At 37.6% G+C, this 18,998-nt stretch overlaps 1 protein-coding gene across 13 annotated transcripts in view; it reads left to right on the top strand.

The window, feature by feature from the left end:
* Positions 1–18,998, top strand: part of ELF1 (E74 like ETS transcription factor 1) — a 127,105-nt gene that overhangs the window by 56,252 nt on the left and 51,855 nt on the right. Inside the window, exon 1 of one of the 13 annotated variants that reach the window (XM_072617091.1) lies at positions 6,713–6,820. The exons of the other annotated variants lie outside the window; for them this stretch is intronic. The gene's annotated coding sequence lies outside the window, so the exon portion shown is untranslated. Of the gene's footprint in view, positions 1–6,712; positions 6,821–18,998 lie in introns of those variants that run through there. 13 annotated transcript variants of the gene reach the window in all.

Genomic DNA, 18,998 nt, shown 5'->3' with positions numbered 1-18,998 from the left:
TCCCCATTATATTATAATGTTTTAGATAGATGCTACTTATCATTTTAAGGAAAACTTGATTTATTTCTATATTCTCTAGTGTTTTTAATAGGATTGGGTGCTGTATTTTTGTCAAAAGCTTTTCCTGCGTCTATTGAGATAATCATGATTTCTGTTAATTTTGTTATGGGTCATTTAAGCTGATAGTTTTCCTAATACTGAACTAGCCTTTCATTCCTGGTATAAATCCCACCTGGTTAATAGTGTATTATGTGCATGATAAGTTGCTGTAATATTCAGTGCATCTTTTTCAGATCACCATGCAATAAAAATTCCATATAATAAAGAGCCATTTAAAGATAGAAACAATCAGTAATTTCATCCAAGAGAATGACAATGAGAAAACATACCAAAACTTATGCAGCCAAAGCAATTTTAGGGGAAAGTTTATGTCTCTAAACGTTTACATGAATAAAATAGAGAAAGAGGAGATCAATGAATTGGGCACGAAACTAAAAAAGCTGGAAATGAACAAATTTAAAATCCCCAATTAAATACCAAATTAGATATTCTGAAAATGAAAGGAGAAATTAATAAAACTGAAATTAAGAATACTATTGAACTAATAAATAAAACTAAAACCTGGTTTTGTAACTCCTCATGGCAGCACAGCTGAGGACTGTTGCTGTGAATGATTTTAAGGATCTAATTGCATCGTATAATAAATTCTCTGTTAATGCAGGAATAAACTAAACACTGCTCAGTAAAGCATAACATTCACAGCAATAGCAACTTCCTCAAGCAAAGCCTATCTTTTGATGCGTGTGTGTGTCTCATAACGCTCAGTGTGTCATATGGCACATAGTGCGTGTCATTGTGTCCCCAAAGTCAGAGGCTCCTAGGCTAGTGGCTTCCCTCTCAGGATGCCTCCTTGAGGGTAGCAGAAAATACCACACCACCCACCACTACGTCACTGTAAGAACAATCTCCTTAATGAATATACGTGTCCAATAAGGTCCTCTCTCGTCTTGGCTGAGAGACCCCTCCTCCATGTGCCTGGGTTCCCAAGCAGGGAGCTCTCTGCTCCTGCTTCTTGCCTCAGCTCCTGGGGACTGTTCCTCTCCAAACTCTCCCTGCTGCTGCCTGACAGCAGGCTCCAGGGGCTCCTGCCTGAAACTGCTTTTTCTAGGAAAACACAGCTTAATAGGGCTATATCAATATTCTTACACTTCACTAGTGCTTTCATCTCAATTCACTTATAAAGACCAATGGGCAGGGCTTCTGCCTGAGGAATTAACGCAGATCAACAGACAGAACGCTGATATCACAAGAGTTCTTTCTGTAAGGCCTCCCCTACAAGCACGTTCCCTTAGCTCACTCACTCTTGCTTCTGTCTCAGCTCTGCTTCTCTTTCTACTCACATATAGAAAGGATTCTAGATTTGGAAAAGGACCTTAGAAGTTGTCAGTTATCATCAGCCCTACTGTGTGATGAGTACTTTGCCTAGGAACTAACCTGAGGACCATCTTATCTCAGTTCAGGGATATACCATCAGTCTGGCAGCAGGGTGATGAATTTTTTCCCCCCACTTAATAGTAATGTATTTTTTTCTAATTACATGTAAAGATAGTTTTCAGAATTCATTTTTATAAAGTTTTGAGTTCCAAATTTTTTTCTCCCTCCTTCCTTCACTTTCCTATCTCCCCAAGACGGCAAGCAATCTGATATAGGCTATACATGTACAAGCGTAGTGAAGTCTTTGGGGATTGTCTTAGATTTGTCTTGCTGAGAAGAGCTAAGTCTATCAAAGTCAGTCATCAAACAAGGTTGCTGTTACTGCGTACAATATTCTCCTGGTTCTGCTCACTTCACTCAGCATCAGTCCATGTGAGTCTTTCTGGGTTTTTCTGAAGTCTGACTGCTCATCATTTCTTATACAACAATAATCTTTCACTACATTCACATACCGCAAGTTGTTTAGCCGTTTCCCAATTGATGAGCAGGATGTGAATTATTAGGACCATCTAAAGTTATAGAGAGTTTATTACCATTTGCACAAGAGGGAGGAAAACTCATGTTAATGAAATCATGGATGTTCGAAATATTTATGTGGTGGTGAATGACTACTTGGATGTTCATTTGTCAGATTCTTTAGGGCAAAGCCTGTCTTTTGGGGGACATTCTCGCTGTTAGCTGTTTCTGGATTCCAGATCAAGACACCTAAACTGGTTCAACAAACACTAAACACTTGATTCGTCACTAATTTGCCATGTGACCATAGACAATTTAAATCTTTTCCCCTCTCTGACTCTCAGTTTTCTTGTCTGTGAAAATTATTGTGTTAGGTGCTTGCCAAGGTTCTTTTACATACTTGACATTATTAATAAGATTCTATTGATACATATAAATGGCTGAACAAATAAACCAATTACAAGCAAACTTGGGCTCCTTCTTACAGGTTAGCTCCTGTTTTCAGAGAAAAAAAAAATCTCCTTTGACTGCCCAAACAGGTTTGCTGTGGAGGGTATTTTAACATGTTTATGTGTTCTGAATAGTGTGCATTCTTGTCAGAGGTTTGTTTTGGATTCCCATGAGAAGAAAGTTTTTTCTAGATAGGTTCAGGGGCATCATGAGAAAAGTAGCGCTGAATACAATGATTATTAATGCCTTTATTCTTTATCCTGAAGAAAAAAGTTTAGGCCAGGTTGCTTTTCTTAATTAAAAAAAAATCCTTTCCTTTGTGTGTGATAAGCTTTTTATTGCTTATGTTTTAACATTAGTCATATCCAGATATATATCCCCTCCATGTACTCCATTATAAAGAAGAAAAATTGTTTTGCAAAAGATTTCCATAGTAGTCATGTTGCGTAAGACTAACTATATTCCCCTCCATCCTGTCCTACCCCCCATTTATTCTATTCTCTCTTTTGACCTTGTCTCACCCCAAAAGTGTTTAGTTCTAATTAATCCCTCTTCCCATTTGCCCTCCCTTCTATCATTCCCCTCACCCACTTCTCCCCTTCCCCCTCACTTTCCTGTAGTGTAAGATATTTTCATACCAAATTGAGTGAGCATGTTACTCCCTCCTTAAACCAAATGTGATGAGAGTAAGCTTCATTTTTCCCCCCTCTCACCTTCCCCCTTTTCCCTTCTATTGGAAAAGCTTTTTCTTGCCTCTTTCATGAGAAATAACCTGTCCTATTCCATTTCTCCCTTTCCTCTCCCAATATATTCCTCTCTCACCCCTTAATTTTATTATTTTATATATCATCCCTTCCTATTGAACTCACCCGGTACTCTCTGTCTCTATATGTGTATAATCTCTCTAACTACGCAAATACTGAGAAAAGTTTCAAGAGTTACAAATAGTATCTTTCCATGTAGGAATGTAAACAGTTCAACTTTAGTAAGTCCCTTATAATTCCTCTTTCCTGCTTACCTTTTCATACTTCTCTTGATTCTTGTGTTTGAAAGTCAGATTTTTTATTCAGCTCTGGTCTTTTTATCAAGAATGCTTGAAAGTCCTCTATATCATCGAATGACAATTTTTCCCCCTGAAGTACTATATTCAGTTTTGCTGGGTAGGTGATTCTTGGTTTTAATCCTAGTTCCTTTGACTTCTGGAATATCATATTTCAAGCCCTTCGACCCCTTAATGTGGAAGCTGCTAGATCTTGTGTTATCCTGATTGTATTTCTACAGTACTTGAATTGTTCCTTTCTAGCTGCTTGCAATATTTTCTCCTTGACCTGGGAACTCTGGAATTTGGCCACAATATTCCTAGGAGTTTCTTTTTTTTTGGATATCTTTCAGGAGGTGATTGGTGGATTCTTTCAATATTTATTTTACCCTCTGGTTCTAGAATCTCAGGGCAGTTTTCCTTGATAATTTCATGAAAGATGATGTCTAGGCTCTTTTTTTGATCATGGCTTTGACATAGTCCCACAATTTTTAAATTGTCTCTCCTGGATCTATTTTCCAGGTCAGTTGTTTTTCCAATGAGATATTTCACATTATCTTCTATTTTTTCATTCTTTTGGTTTTGTTTTGTAATTTCTTGGTTTTTCATAAAGTCATTAGCTTCCATCTACTTCATTCCAATTTTGAAAGAACTATTTTCTTCAGTGAGCTTTTGAACCTCCTTTTCCATTTGGCTAATTTTGCTTTTTAAAGCATTCTTCTCCTCATTGGGTTTTTGAACCTCTTTTGCCAATTGAATTATTCTATTTTTAAAGGTGTTATTTTCTTCAGCATTTTTTTGGGTCTCCTTTAGCAAGCTGTTGACTCACTTTTCATGATTTTCTTGCATCACTCTCATTTCTCTTCTCAATTTTTCCTCCACCTCTCTTTCTTGATTTTCAAAATTCTTTTTGAACTCTTCCATGGCCTGACACCATTGCATATTTGTTTTGGAGGTTTTGGATGCAGAAGCTTTGACTTTTAGGTCTTCCTCTGATGATATGCATTGTTCTTCCTCATCTGAAAGGATGGAAGAAAACACTTGTTAACCAAGAAAGTAGCCTCTGTAGTCTTATTTTTTTTCCCAGCCAGTTACTTGACTTTTCAGTCCTTTTGTCATACTCTGGGGATCTGTAAGTTCTTAGTACCTCCAAGGTAGCATAATCAAGGGAGAGGTGTTTACTCCTCTCCTGGCCTATGCTGTAGTCTGGGACCAACCACAAGCATTCTGTTCTGCCTAGTATCTGCCAGTAGGGTTCCCTCTCCAGAGCCACCCCAGCTCCACAGCTAGCACTCTTCCTCAACCCAGGAGAGCCCCTCAGGGCTTAGATCCACATCAGCAGCTCAATTCCCCCAGGGGTTTTAGGTTGAGGGCTCCCAAAATGGATGCTGCTGCTGCTGCTGCTGCTGCTGGTGGGGCCAGACTGTGTTCCCTTCTCACTCAGGTGAAAGAGCTTTCTCACTGACCTTTGAAACTGTCTCTGGCATTTGTGGGTTGAACAATCTCAGAACCTCAGCTGCTCCCTGTGATTCTGCCCCCTGTGGCCTGCTCTGGCCCTGTCTGTGCTGAGCCGCGAGCCAAGACTGGGCTGTGCTCCAGTCTACACCCGTTGCGTTGTGATAGAACTTTCCTGTCAGCCTTCCAGGCAGTCTTGGGCTGGAAATCTCTTTCACTCTGTTGTTTTGTGACTTCTGCTGCTCTAGAATTTGTTTAGGTCATTTTTTAAAGGTATTTTATGGGCTATGGGGGGAGGGAGGAGCTTATATAGGTCTGTCCTTCTACTCTGCCATCTTCGCTTTGCGCCCCCCCCCTGCCCAAGAAGAAAAATTGTTAGAAGACTAACTGCAATGGTGGTCATCTATGTAGATTTTAATGTGACATAATCTTCTTGCAACTTATTGTGGAAAGGAGGGAAATAATTTTTCTCATCTTTTTCACTTTTGGGCATTACTCAGCATTTTACTTGATTTTAGTGTTTTAACTTAACATTCTTCTTGTATTTGTATATATTTTTTCTCCTACTTTTCCTTGTGAGGTGGTGTGGCATAGTAAATAGAGAACCAGCCTTGAGGTCCAAGAAAACCTGGCTTCAGGTTCCACTTTTGACAGCCCTGGTAGTTTTGGGCAAGTCACTTTAAACTTCTTTAACTTGCAGAGAAAGTGCTGTTGTATTGGTTGAGGGTGTTACCTCAACTGAGAGTTTCCTGTAAAAATGAAATCACTAGCCCAGTCCCCATCCCTGCCCACTAATCCTGCTTACTTCACTATGTGTCAGTTCATACAAGTCTTAAGCTCTGCCTCCTTGGCAAAGCCAAGAATATCTCTAGGTCTCAGTTTCCTCTCCTATAAAATGTAGTATATGCCCTCTGAGCTCCTTCCAGCCCTAAATCTCTATTCCATATCTTGTGGTTCTCTTAATTTCTGATCTTTGTCATTTCTCATTTTCTGTTTAGGTTTGCCTCTCATAGTTTGTTCAGCTATTTCCATATCAGGGGGTATTCGTTCTGTTTCCCTTTTTTTTCTAATGACATAAAAATACTGTTGTGAATGTTTTAGTATACGTGTGACCTCCCTTTTTTTTCTAATGACATAAAAATACTGTTGTGAATGTTTTAGTATACGTGTGACCTTTCCCTCTGTCTTTGACCTGGAAGTATGTGCCCTAAATAGTAGGAGCCATGGAGCAAAGGTTATGAATAAATTAGCACTTTTCTTATGTAATTCCACATTGTTTTCCAGAATAATTGTACCAATTTATAACTCTGTGATAGTGCTCAACGTTTGTCTTCCTGATGCCCATCTAATATTGACTATTTTCATCTTTCCTGGTCAAGCTTTAGAGTTATTTTAGTTTACATGTCTTCTGATGGATTATTTGGACCAGTCTTTCATATGGTCATGAAATAGTTTGTAATTTTTTTTGAAAACTGCTTATTTCCATTGACCACTAATCTATTGTGGAATAAACATTATTTCTTAGTGACCATGAAGGGAAAACTGTCTTTGCTTATTGTGGACTTTTGCTCATGGTTTCATTTTAAAATCTCACATTTTAAGAATAGTATTTTAAAGGGTTAATTCTGAGGCCAACAGGTATAGACAGATCTAGGTATGTGATATGTTGTGCTGTTTTGCAAGGTGCTCCAAATGCTGGTGCTGTGTAATAGGATACGAGGTAGACCAGGCAGTCCGATGAAGGAAAGCCAGAGCAATGCAAAAGAACTGGAATTTCAGGTCCAGACAGTGAGTCACTGCAACTTGCCCCAAGAGTTCGGGGGCTGTTCAGCTTGGCGTCAGGGAAAGGAGAGAGTATTGAAGGGGAGCCGTCTTAACTCTCTTGGATCTCACTGATACTGAAAAATGAAGGTGGTCGAAGCAAAGGTAAGATTGCTACAGTCTCTGGGTCCTCTTGAGTTTTCAAGAATTGTCTTCATCTTGCTTGCCAAGCTAGTGAGGGGTAGGTGGCAAGAAGACAGACCCTCAATATAAAATTGTTTTTCTTCTTATATGACAAGTTAAATTCTGCGTTTTCAAAAAGCTCAGGCTGTTTTGTCTTCCTGATGAGTGAGAGGGGAAAGTTTAAGTCCTGATTTAAAGGAACCTATATGGAGGATATTACAAATGCTGTTATGTGGAAGGATGCAAGCTTACCTTCCCCGCCCCCCTCCCAGTTCTTTGAATTGAATGTGAGAAGGTATCAAAAGGCAGGGTAGAGGAGGCACAGTCCACAGGTCTTGGGTTGGAGAGATCATTGATCCACATAAATAACGCAGATGCCAGTAATATTGCAGAGCGTTTCTCTTCTGGTTGGTCTGCAGAATGGTTTCATTTAAGCTAGCCAGCTAAGGCTGATACATGAAAGGGTGCTTTCTCCTTTCTCCTCTCTCTGAGAATTGTTGGATTAGAACTGCCCTTGTTTGAGCATGTTACTTATCACAAGGGCAAAGAGCTTTTCTGTGACCTCATTTTGATATGTTCTTTCAGGTTGTCCTTATTAAATTGAGTGTTTTAACTCCTACTTCAGCAGTGTACATGTTAGTACCAGCAGAATAGCTGAAGAATTGGAAATCTAAGCTTTTGTTTAAAAAGTTTAAAAAATATTTTAATGATTTACATATGAAGCTATACACTCGACTTTTACATAAATGCTTTCTCAGGTGCCTCCTTTGTGTTAATAGAAGTAGATGGAGAGAATGTGGTAGAGATTAGGAAAAAGCATTACTAACAATGGAGAAGATAATCGTCTGGAACTATTATATACTATAACTTTATAATTAATTGTCTTGTGACCTTGGGAGTAATTAGCTTCATCCTTCGTGTTAGTGTGTCTCTGTGCAAAAATATGGTTGAAAACGACTTGCTGTGTTTTTTCCTCATGAGGATGTTGTCAGGATTAACATAGCAAACAATATAGAAAGCATTCTGAGCTCAGTAGAGTCAAAGGAGTGCTATAATTTGTGAAATTGTTCTGCTTGTGTTTTTTAGTCAGTATATTCATTTGAGGGAATTTTGCCTCTGACTTCCTGTTTTTATCATTTACATTTTCTATATATGTTGCTTTAAAAGTTGCTAGGAATATTTATTAAAATAGATTTAGTGATTAGAAGGAAGCAGTGAACTGGGAATCTGTTTTACTGGTTGTATGATTTGAGAAAGTGTCAGTGACCTCCCTGAGAGTTTTCTCATCTGTTAAATGAAGGGGCTGGAATAATTAATCCTGAAAGTTCTGTTAATTCTCTTAACTTTCAATATAGGCAAGTACTTAAAGACTGACTCAAATAATCACTTTTGCTTCACCTGGAATGTTCCAAGGATTGCTCTAATTGATTGGGTTTAGTGTTGTAAAGATCAAATGGAAAAGGTGTTTCATCAAGAAATATAAGAAACTACTGTAGTATTTTGAGCAACATGCATAGAGTGGAACAATGCATTGACCAAGTCATCCCATTTAGAGCCTATTCTAATGAGAAATGTTATGAACGTACCTCCTTAGAACTTTCTAAGTTGGAAACTTTAGTTTTTTTCGTGTGGAGTTTTAGAAAATGGATAATCTCTGTGTATCAGTGTCTAACTCTTATTAATGATTGTCAGCTCTTCATAATCCATACTAGTGAAAAGGATCATGGCTGTTTAAATAAACCACAGATGATTTGTTTATCTCTATGGGGGTTGGAGCCTCAGTTTCCATGGAAGGCTCCATGGCAGTTCAGTTTTGGATTATTGACATCTTGGAGCAGCCTTTTGAAAATTATTGGGATTCAAATACCTTTCATTTCTGACTACAGAGAGATATTTAGTCCATAAACAGTTGACTGTGTAAATAGAGACTGATGTTTTAAAAATGTTTTATTGTCACTTTATAGAAATATCATTTCCCAATGCTTCCCTTCCAAAAGAAGCCTCTTGTAGCAAAGAAGTACATTTAAATAAAACATGCTGACACCTTGATTGTGTCTGATAGCAAATAATTGCTTTCCCACCAGTAGTCTTTACCACTACTGTCTTGGAAAAAAATATGTGTCTTCATCAGTCTTCTGTAGTCAAGATTTGGCATTTCATGATTGTTTAGTTTTGATATCTTTAGAGTTGTTTTCCTCTATATTACTGTTCACATTTTCTAAATTGGCTCATGATTTATGAGCCAATCATTTTAGAACTGGAAGAGACTTCAGATAACATTTAGCCCAACCCCTTTATTGTCTGTTCTTGTATATTGTTATTATTTACTCTATACCCTTTTTGGTTATGGATTCTCCCCCCAGGCTGTTGTAGGTAGAAAGGGTACCTTCTTTTGCTCTCCTATGTTTGTTTTAAAAAACATTTGACCTTTTTATGTACTTATCCACTCAGAGCTTATTTTAACATATTGTATAAAATTTTGGTGTAAATGTAATTTCTGCCATTTCAAATTCTAGATTTCCTAGAAAATTTCCCCTCTACCTGCTCAAACTCAGTTTCTTTTGCTGCATCATCATTCAAATCCTACCTATGTGGGGATATGCCCCAGGGGTCCCAACCTGGGCCTCCTTTTCTCTTCCTATACTTTCAGACATCTCATCAAGTCCCATGGATTCAGTTATCTTAGAATCACAAATTTAGAGCTGAAAGGGGAAATTAAGTAATTTAGTCCAACCCACTCACTTTACAAATGAAGAAATTGAGACCTTCATAGCTTAAGTAATTCCCCCAAGGTCACATAGGTGGCAAGTCTTATCATCTAGAATTCTAACCTAGGGCTCCTCCAGCCCTTGTAATCAACTACCCTATGTATGTCTCCACTTGAATGCCCCATGTGCATCTCCAACTTAGAGAAATTCCTTATCTCCCTCCTAAAGCGTATCCTTCTTCCTAAATTATTTATTATAGTTGAGAACATTGCCATCCAGTCACCCAAATTTGTACCTTTAATAATGTCCTTCACTCACTGCTCTTACTTACTCCACTGTATCCAGTTAGTTGCTAATGCATTGCTGAAATAGACCCCTAATGGTATTCTTACTTTGAGTCTTTCCTCTGTCCAGTCATTGCTCCACATAGCTACACTGCCAGTCATGACCATGTCGCTCCCTGGTACTCTCAGCAGGCTTTGACTCTGCTGAATCCCTTTTCCTCATGAGTATTCTCTCTGGGGTTTTATGACAGTTTTCTATTGACTCCTCTTGTCTACCTGCTCATTCTCATTCTCCTTTGCTGGATGATCATCCGTATCTTGCTTTCACAAATGTGGGTGTCTCCTAGGTCAAAGAAGACCTATATAAATAAATAAAGAAATTTTTTCAGTGACCTCATCACCTCATATTGGTTTAAATATTATCTTTATTTAGAAAACTCTCAGATCTGTATAACCAACATTAATTAGTCTCTCTCAAGCTCTAGTCACAAATAACCAACTTCCTCCTTGACGTTTTGGGCTTCATGTCCTATAGATATCTCAAATTCAGCATATCCAAAGCGAAATGGTTATTATCTTTCTCTCAAATTCAACCTTCTTTTAAACTTCCTATTTCTGTTGGGAGTCCAGTCTCAGTTTGGTGTAATACTTATTTTCTTACACTCATCCAACCCCACATATCTGGTCAATTGCCAGATCTTGTTTTGCCATCACAGCATTTTTCTTATCTGTCCTCATCACCTCTTTCCTAGACTTTTGCAGTACCTTCCTAATTTCACTCACCACTTTCTGACCACCTCCATGACAGGATGCAGTATAGATATAGTCTCCTTCTCTGCTACTTTCCCTGGGAGACTCTATTGGTGAGCGTGAGCCTTTACCTTATTTAGTAATAGGACTAGATTTATACTCTCCCAGCTCACATATATAACTGTTAGGTTGCATCCCCAGAGTTCAGCTGGCTACATCTTTCCTAGAGATTTCTGGGGGTAACTGCTAAAGGGTTGTGGGATTTTTCTGATGCTGTCAGCAGTAGACATTTGTTATTGTGGTCCTCCTACTATGCCATATCCAATAGCTGATGATTATTCTCCCAACGTTATTTGCCAATGTCAATATCTCTCTAGTGTCATTTAACAAGTTTATATCTTCCCATTATCATTGATAAGCAATTAAAATCAACTAGCTTTTGCAAAGGGATATTTTCTGAAAAGGTGTAACAAGAAATAAAATACAAAAACATCCCCTTGAACCTGGATATATTCTTTCCTTACAGGGCCTCACTCTTTGCTATACCATGTTGATTCCTGAGAAGAGTAAGCTGAAAATGGCAGCTATAAAATATTCCCACTGCTTCATACTTTTCCCAGAATTATGTGTTAAACCCTGACTTTTCAGTAAAAATATTATGGAACATTTGACCTCTGTCACTGGCTTACTTCTTCCACAGGTGCATTGCTGACTACAGACAATCTGTGTCTTTTCATCCTAGGTGATTTTTGTCCATATCTTTCTGACATCCTCCATGGAGGCTCACTCAGTATTTTGGAGACTTTTTTCTGGTTTTTATTAATAGAAGTGTAGCTTGGAGCTGTTATCCCATGTCATGCTTGTATAAATTACTCCTCTTCTGTTGTGTTTTTGTTTCCTCTATGATATTGCTTATACCACGTCATTCATTCTTGATAATAGACTGCAGCCTACTTTAATCTACCAGTGATCTTTCTTTTTTTAAAAAAATGTGTAAAACATTTTCCTTTTTCAGTTATATCAGTGTTACTTTTCCCATCCACCCACTGTACAAAGAAGTATAATTAAACATAACTAACCAACAAAATGACTTTGTCGGTGTTCCAATTGATAGTTCATCAGATCTCTGAAGAAGGCAGCACAGTAATATCCCATGTTTACAAATTCTGTGACCATCAATCTACATTTTCCAGTTCTTTGCTACTATGAAAAGAGTTGCTGTAAATATTTTGCTTTATTTGGGGCTTTTAAAAAAATCATTAACATCCTTTTGGCTATTTGCGTAGCACTGGTATCAAAAATAATATGGGCAAATTGCTTTCCAGAATGATTGAACCAATTTGCAGATTTAACAACAGTGCAATTAGCCTGCTTATCTTACCAGTAGGGGTTGAACTAACTAAAACCCCTACAAAGTTGGCTGTTTCCATCTTTTATTATCTTTGCTAACTTGTTGGATGTGAGGTGAAACTTTAGAATTACTTTTTGCATTTCTTGTATCATTAGTGATATGGGGAATTCTTTCCTGTAGCTGTTTACAATTTGCAATTCTTTTTAGAATTGTTAATTGGGAAATGGCTTTTAATTTTATACCTATTTATTATTTTGATTATCAAACCCTTATCAGAGATATTTGATACAGAATATTTTTTCTTTCATTCACCACTTTCCTTTTTACCCTAGTTGCACTGTGTCTTATGCAAAATCTTGTAAATTTCAGGTGGTCAACATTACTTTATCTTTTGTGATTACTTCTGTCACTTAAGGATTAATCAATCCCTAGCCACAACTGTGAGAGGGACTTGATCTGCCCTTTCTAATTTTTGACATAGTATGATCTTTAATATTGAAGTCACACAGATGTTTAGAATTTATTATCACGTATATGAAGTGTTGGTCTAGACCTAATCTGTTTTTTAATTTTAATTTTACCAGTAATTTTTGTCAGACTGTGAGTTCATTCCTTGGTAATTGATTCTTTGGGGTTTATCATACACTGAAATTTAAATTACATTATTCTTACATAGTCTGTTTCATTGATCTGCTTTTATTTTCTAAACCAGTACAACATGGTTTTGATCACTATTAACTTTGAGATATATATATATACATATATTTGTAATTATTAATGTTTTCAATTTTCTTTTTCTAAAATTTTTTAAATTTTATTTGTTTACAGTGTTCTACAGTCACTTCCATATATCTTAGATTTTTTTCCCTCCCTCCCCTTCATTTCCCTCTACCTCCTCACTCAGTCCCTGAGATTGCATACAATTTTATATAGGTTCTACACATACATTCCTATTAAATACATTTTCACCTTAGTCATGTTGCATAGAAGAATTAAAATGAATGGGAGAAATCATAAAACAAACCAAAACGTAATACAAAAGGAAACGATCTGCTTCATTCTGCAGTCGAATTCCATAGTTCTTTCTCTGGATGTGGAAGGCATTTTGCCTTAAGAGACCATTGGGAATTTTTGAAATCCTTGCATTGCAATGAAGTACTAAGTCTACCAGAAAAATTGTATTGGTTGATCAGACTACTTAAGGCATTCAAACTTGTTGTTTTCATAGTGCTGTTTTTACACATAGAATGTTCTACTAGGTCTGCTCCCTTTATTCTGATTCAGTTCATACAGATCTTTCAAGATTTCTGACACCACTGTCTGCTTCATTATTTTAATAGCAAAATAGTATGCCGTTACCTTCATATGCCATAATTTTTTCAGCCATTCCCCAAGTGATGGTCATCCTCTTTGTTTTCAGTTCTTTGCTGCTAAAAAGAGCTGCTGTAAATATTTTTGGGCATATGAGTCCTTTTCTTTTTATTTGATCTCTTAGTTATGCACTAGTGCTGGTATTGCTGGGTCACAGGACCTGTCCATGTTGGTGACGTTTTAGTCATGGTTTGAAATTCCTTTCCAGGACAGCTAAATCAATTCATGGTTCAATGAACAGTGTGTCATTGTGCCGATTTTCCCATAGTAGTTCTACATTATCTGCCCCCCCCCCCCCCCCTTTTTGTTAACTTTGTCAATCTGATAGGTGTGAGGAGTACCTCAGAGTAGATTTAATGTTCATTTCTCTAATTACTAGGTTGGAGCGTTTTTTCACGTGCCTGATAAAAAATGGGATTTATTTTATATATATATAGTATTTATCGTATATATAACTACCAATACTTTTCCTTTGACCATTTGTCAATTGGCAAGTGGTTTGTATTCTTAAAGATTTGAATTAGTTCCTTATATAGCTTTATTAGTGAAACGGTGCAAAGATTTCCCTCCTCCCCCACCAATTACCTCTTTGCTTCCCAATTTTAGCTGCAAAAACTTTTATATATTCAGATTTGTCCATTATATCTTCTTTGATCCCTCCTATCCTATCTTTCGTTAGCAACTTTTCCTTTATGCATCAGAAAAACAATTTCTTCTTATTTTTTCTAATAAATAAATCAGATGTTACCTTTTATATATGTCATATATTTGGACCTTATCTTAGTATAAAGTGTGATATCTACCATACTGCTTTTAAGCAGCTATACATAATTTCTTCCAGATATCTTCCCGTGGTCATAAATTAACTTAGTGTTGTAATATGTGTGTGTGTGTGTGTGTGTGTGTGTGTGTGTGTGTGTATGTGTAGCACTCTACTATATAAAAAGATTTAAAGTTTTCAGAAGGATTCACGTTGATGGAGTTTACAAATTGATTTATTAATTTTCATTTGTGATTCAATATTTAATGTGTCACCCTGTAGTAAATTTTCTTTACCTTTTTTTGATATTTGTGTCTCTGTCTTTGACTTTGTGTGTCTCTGCTGAAATCTGTGATATACTATTTATTCTATTTTGGGGCATCTAGGTGGCACAGTGGATAGAGTATTGATCCTGGAGTTAGGAAGACTCATTTTCCTGAGTTCAAATCTAGTTTCAGACATTTACTAGCTTTGTGACCCTGGGCAAGTCACTTAATCTTGCTTGCCTCAGTTTCCTCATCTGTAAAATGAATTGGAAAAGATAATGCCAAGCCACTTGACTATCTGCTGGGGAAAAAAAAAACCAAACCCTAATGGAGTCACAAAGAGTCAAACATGACTAAAAACAACTGAACAATAACAGTAACAAATTCTTCTAATTTAGTTTTCTGAGAAATGTATCTGATAATGTTAAAAATAAAAAAAGGTTATTTTTTAGTAGGACAGTTGTGTTTAAGGTATTGATACTTGTCACTGAAAGCTTTTAAGTTTTAGTTCTCTGGAAGCAGTATCTTGGACAAGTCCTGATTCTGGGTTCGTTCAAAGGGTTAATTCAGCCTGGCCATTATTTCATGGCAGTTACTGCCATCTGCTCTCTGCCAGAATTAAGGGAGTCTTGTGGTAGAGTGGAACTAGTGAAAAAAGGGAAGTGTAACTCAGATTTAGTGTGGGGGTCAAGACTCAAGCACCTTCTAATATAGAGCCTTTTTGGGTGTTTGGTGTGTTTGACCCCCTCTTTGTGGGTTAAGGGCATAATAGGGCCCTTTCGCTGAGCTAGCTGTGCCTGTGACATTTGGTTACTAAGTTTCAGGTAGCCCATTTGCTTTACTTCTGCCACAGAAGCAGGATTATTACTTCCTTTATGAATTAGACCCCCATCTCTTTTTCTTGAGATGGTAGCCCAGCAACTGGAAGCAGGGAGCTTCCTGGGTTGGGGCTGGGGGGATGTGATCATAACTGTTCCTAGTGACAGTTTCCTGTCATACATCCTCCACACTTCTGATTTCTAACTGGATTAAGATATTAGTCACATTCTTTACAGTGACCTAGTAGTGACTTAATTATTTTTGTTTTGTTTGGGAAGTTTCCCTGCTCCAAGTCACCTTAAGGTTTAGGACCACAGCTCTGACCTAGGTGAAATGTTGTGCCATGGGAAAGCTCCTAGCTCCTATATCTATGACTTTATAAAGCTATGCAAAAAAGTTTGCTGTATATGGCTAATAAAAGAACCCTCTCATCTGCTCTTTTCTCTCCTTTGAGTCTTATGAAACATAGTGGTTGACTTCTAAATTGTGAGTCTACATTGCTTTATGCAGTAAATGTTTTCCTGGTTGTTTCTATTGTGTATTTTGAGTTTTGGCAATCATTCAAGAGACACTGAATTGCCTGCTGTAGGCAGGCACCTTACTAGTTATACCCTGTGATATAAAGACAAAAGTAAAACAGTACTGACTTTTGAAGTGTTTTACTATCTATTTTGAGATGTAACCTATACCTGTGTAGGCATATACAGAACATATACAAGACAGACTCTGGTTTATGTTGATAGGGAAGCTTTAGGAGCTGGGGGGTGGGGGTGGAGAAGGACAGTCAGTGGAAAGTCATAGAGGCAAGAGATGAAACAGAAACATTTATATTTGATCTGACAGGGAGCCATTGGTTTGTTGAGTAAGAGATTTGCATGGCAGGACATGTCTTATGAGGAAAATCACTTTGGCAGCTGAATTACAATGTGAGAACTATATTATCATATGAGAGACTTGAAGTGGAGATGAATTAGGAGGTGATTGGTTTTTTTTAACATTCATTTTTTAAAAATTTGGAGTTCCATATTCCTTTTTTTAGCCCCTCCCCCATGCATTAAGAGTTAAGCAGTATATGATATCTATTATACATGAAGTCATGAATAACATTTCCAATTAGCCATGTTGCCTTCCCCTCCTCCATCCCTACCCCCCCAAAAGGCAGCAAATAAAATGAAAGAAAACATGCTTTCACTCTATACTCACACTTTACCATTTCTCTCTGGTGGTGGATAGCATTTTTCATCATCCTTTGGAATTGCTTTGGACCACTGTGATCGATCAGAGTAGCTGAGTCTTTCACTGTTGATCATTGTTACAATGTTGCTGTTACTGTGTACAGTGTTCTTCGGATTGTACTCACTCTGCTTTGCATCAGTTCATATAAGTCTTCCCAGGTTTTTCTGAAACCACCCTCCTCATCATTTCTTCTAGCACAATAATATTCCATCACAGTCATATACCACAACTTGGTATTCATTCGCCAATTGATAGGCATCTCCTCAATTTCCAATTCTTTGCTACTACAAAAAGAGCTGCTATAAATATTTTGGTATATGTAGGTCCTTTTCTTTTTTCTTTGATGTCTTTGGAATGCAGACTTAGTAGTTTTATTGATAGTCAAAGGGTATGCACAGCTTGAAAACCCTTTAGGTATAGTTTCAAATTGTTCTCCAGAGTGTTTGGACCAGTTCACAACTCCACCAACACTGCATTAGTGTCCCTATTTTTCTACATTTCCTCCAGTAGTTGTCATATTCTTTTTCTGTCAGCTAATCTGATGTGAGATAGTATGCCAGTGTTTTAATTTCCATTGCCCTAATTATTTACAATTTAGAGCATTTTTTCATCTAACTGTTAATTTTTGTTTCTTCCTCTGAAAACTTCCTGTTCACATCCTTTGACCATTTATTATTTTTATAAATTTGGCTCAGTTCCCTTTTTATGCTTTTCTTGAGTCCTGTGTTTGAACGTCAGATTTTTCTGTTGATCTCTGTTGTTTTCATCAGGAATGCTTGAAAGTCCTCTATTTCATTAAATATCTTTTTTTTTCTTTTGAAGGACTACACTTAATTTTGCTGGGTAAATTATTCTTGGTTGTAATTTTAGCTCCTTTGCCTTCTGTAATATTATAATTAAATAAATAAAATAAAAGTAGTTCCTCTACTTTTTTATTGTAGTAGTTTCTAAATCTTGTGTGATCTTGGCTACTTTTTTTTCAAAACTTGTTCTAGAGGTTTGGAAGTTTTCGGTGCTTCTAAGATAGTATGATCTGGGAAGAGGAATGGTGTCTGCTTTCTGGTCTTTACCCAGGAAGAGTGTCTGCTCCCTTTCTACCACAGGCTTTCCTCTCTGCCCTGGAACTGAAACCAGCAACTGGGTATGGGCAATGGAGTTATCAAACAGCCCCCCAGTCTTGTGCCCAGTGGTAGCACCAGGGTCCCTATAATCTCTTTCTCACCAGTTGTCCCATCCCCTTGCCATCTCTCAGCTGAGAGTTCCCAAAGCTGCTGCACAGGTGGTGTTGCCACCATGTGGCTCTGGACCAGCTTCCATTCCAGTCTCACTGACTTTTCCTTCCAACCTCCTTAAGTTGTCTTGGACTGGAAAAATGTCTCACTCTGACCTGTTGTTAGTTTGGCTGCTCCAGAATTTGATTTGCTGTGTTATAAGTTTGGAGGGGAATGTTGGGAGCGCCTGGCTGGGTTGCTGCTTTTACTCAAGATATCTAGGTAGGCTCCACCCACCTAGGAGGCAATTGTAATAGTCCAGGTGAAAATGCTTAGAAGAGAACAGAAGTCGGAGGAAGCACAGACAAGCAAGACAACTTTGAAATTTGATATGTACTTGGTATGCTGAATTTGATAGATACTTAGAAGGAGAAGAATATTGTACATGGTTCAGATTTGTGTCTGTTCATGAAATAGTTTTCTGCTCTCCGTTCTATAGAGGAATACTTATTTGATATTTGTTAAATACAAAATGAAATAAAATTAAAGTTTTAAAAATAGTCCAGTTGAAGTGACAAAGGCCTAACCTAGGTGTTGCCATTGAGAATGGTGGGGAGAGGATGTGTTTGAGATAGGATCAACAGCATTTGACAGCTGATGGGTATATGTGTTCAGAAGAATTAGGAGTTTAGGATGACTGAGACACAAATTTGTGTGACTGGAAGTATGGAGGTACTCTTCCCAGAAATAGCAATGTTTAGAAGAGGAGTGGGTTTTGGAGAATGAGAATGAATTTTATTTTGGACATTGATTTTTGAGATGCCGATGGTATGATACTTCCGGTGCAAAATGTCCAATAAACTGTTGGTTATTCAGAACTGGAAATTTGTTGGACTGTGCATATAAACCTGAGAGTTAATACAATAGAAATGATAAATACACATGAGCTGATGAAGGGCAAGTTAAGGCAGTGTTGAGAGAGTGGGAGAACTGGGCCAGGACAGAGGATTTCAGCATACCCATAAAAAGAGGTTGAAGTAATGATGATGAGCCAGCAAAGAAGACTGAGGAGTAAATTGTCACCCAGATAGAATGAAAACCAAGAGAGGGCATTTTTCTGAAAACCTGGGGAACAGAGAGTCAACAGTGTAAAATATTGCAGAGGACAAGAAGAATGAGGAGTGGTAAAAGGCCACAGATTTGACTTTTAGGACATCATCCATAATTTGAGTTCCTGATTTCTGAGCTGAAGGTGACTATGGATATAGGGTTGGAGCTACCAGGCTGCCTGAGGAAGGATGAACTTGTGTGAGTCAAAAATGGAGCAGGTCAGCTCCTGTGCCAGTTTGTATACTGAGATATTGGACCTATGAGTGGTCACTGCCTGGGTAAGACAGACCCAGT

Source organism: Notamacropus eugenii, chromosome 6 (assembly GCF_028372415.1).
Source record: "Notamacropus eugenii isolate mMacEug1 chromosome 6, mMacEug1.pri_v2, whole genome shotgun sequence".
In the NCBI taxonomy this organism is placed as follows: Eukaryota; Metazoa; Chordata; class Mammalia; order Diprotodontia; family Macropodidae; genus Notamacropus; species Notamacropus eugenii.
The sequence above is the reverse complement of the archived record's forward strand: the minus strand, read 5'-3'. Positions and strand labels throughout refer to the sequence as shown.